The sequence below is a fragment of the Rhinopithecus roxellana genome, chromosome 6 (genome assembly GCF_007565055.1).
Source record: "Rhinopithecus roxellana isolate Shanxi Qingling chromosome 6, ASM756505v1, whole genome shotgun sequence".
In the NCBI taxonomy this organism is placed as follows: Eukaryota; Metazoa; Chordata; class Mammalia; order Primates; family Cercopithecidae; genus Rhinopithecus; species Rhinopithecus roxellana.
Window position 1 is genome coordinate 93,049,467 of NC_044554.1, and position 2,177 is coordinate 93,051,643.

The following is a 2,177-nucleotide window of genomic DNA, read 5'->3' on the forward strand; positions in this document are numbered from 1 at the left end:
TTTCTCCTAAAATAATTACGGCTGTGGTCAGAGGACCACACCTATATCAGGATCCTCTGGGAAGCTTCCTAGAATGCAGACTTTGCAGCTCTAAATCTTGATGTGGGTCCCATCATCACATTTACATTTTCAACACATCTTCAGTGATTCTTCTGCACCCCGAGGGATTTGAAAACCACTTGCTTACACTGGGGCGGTAAAGAGGGATGGAAAAAAGCTGTTCTTCCGTTTTCTGATTTGCTGTTGGGCCAGGAAGATCCCCCGCCCTTGTCCTGAAGTTTCCTTGCTGCCAGCATCCTTTGGGAACCTCTCCTCTCAGGAAGTCTGTGTGTCTGCCCCCTCATTTCCTCCTGGCTCCCAGCAGCATGCAGGCGCCACCTCCTGGCAACATAGTTCTTTCACTCTTTTTCTCCTGTTGTGTTGATCAGATCCTCCCCACATTAAGCGTTTAGAAAAAGAGCCTTTGTAATGTCAGAAAGAAATGTGATTCTCTTACATTTGAGGGGTTTCGATGCCTCCTTAAATGTCTTCACTTCTTGTGATTTTACTATTCCATTCTCTAAAAAACAACAATTAATAAATACATGTACTTTTAATTCTTAGTTTTATTTATTTTTTTTTCAGACAGAGTCTCCCTCGGTTGCCCAGGCTAGAGTGTAGTGGCGTGATCTCAGCTCACTGCAACCTCCGCCTCCCAGCGTGCACCACCATGCAATTAGGTTTTTTTTTTTTTGTATTTTTAGTAGAGACGGGGTTTCACCATGTTGGCCAGGCTGGTCTCAAACTCCTGACCACAGGCGATCTGCCTGCCTCGGTCTCCCAACGTGCTGGGATTACAGGTATGAGCCAGCATACCTGTCCTTAGTTTTAATTTTTAATACAGTAAATATCAACAGATATATCTCACATAAACAAAAACATTTTGGGGCCGTGTGTGTGTATGTTTTTTAACTCTAGGTGCTAACCTTAAATAATTCTCCTCTGGGCCAGATGTGGTGGCTCATGCCTGTAATTCCAACACTTTGGGAGGCTGAAGAAAGAGGATGGTTGGAGGCCAGGAGCTTGAGACCAGCCTGGGCAAGACCCAGTTTCCACACACACACAAAAGAAAAAATTAGTCTGGCATGGTGGCAAGCACCTGTGGTCCCAGCTATTTGAGAGGCTGAAGTGGGAGGATCACTTGAGCACAGGACATGGAGGCTGCAGTGAGCTATGATCACACCACTGCACTCCAGCCTGGGTGACAGAGTGAGACCCTGTCTCTAAAAACAACAATAATAGTCCTCTGTGTATTTTAAGAGAACAAAGAGATTCTAAGACCAAAGAGTTTGTGAGTCACTGACTTACATATTTATAAAATGAAAACAAAAGTCTCACACTACAATAGTCATCCTTATATCATTTGATGCACCTTGAGGCTTTCCTTTCTATTCCCTTTTAAAAGTACTGGTCCTGGCCACGAAAAGTTCATTTGCGACAGCTTAAAAAGCAATCAACCAAAGTAAGGGAACACTATGTAATTTTCTGGGGTCCACTTTTTATTTAAGTTAAATGTTGTTATTTAAATTTAAAAAGTGCCTAAGGCCACATTAGCTTTAGGATCGTGTTCTTTCTTCTAAACAGAGTTGAATTTACCATGCAGTTGTGAAGCTCAGGTTCAAGGCTTCTGACTTTCACAGGCCCCTCCTGGACCCTCTACCTGTTTTTTACCTATAATTTGGCATTCTTTTCTAAAAGATCTGTATCTGTAATCTGTATAAACTTCAGGCCCCACAAAAACCAGATCCACACTTGTTACTAAACCATATTTTTTCTGTATATAAGCTGGAATGTATTAAAATAATGTAGTTTTTGCTTGCTTTTCTAATTAGAAACAATGGTAGTTAACAGTCATTTTTTTTCTAATTGAAAAGAGCTGCTGGTTTGCATTAGGTCTCTTTGGTTGAGGAAAGAAACCCACATGAGTTAGTCATATTTCATGGAAAAGGGAGCTGACTTTAAGGATACATGTGCGCTGGAACTACAGAATCATCCAGAACCAGTCTATTCCTTTCCCCCAGTGGTCACAGGCTCTCTTACAGCCTCTCTGCTGCTTTCTTGTGAATCTGTCCACTCTGTCCTCCTCCCTTTATGGCTAAGCCTCTTCATACTCACGCATTGCACATGGCCCACAGGAG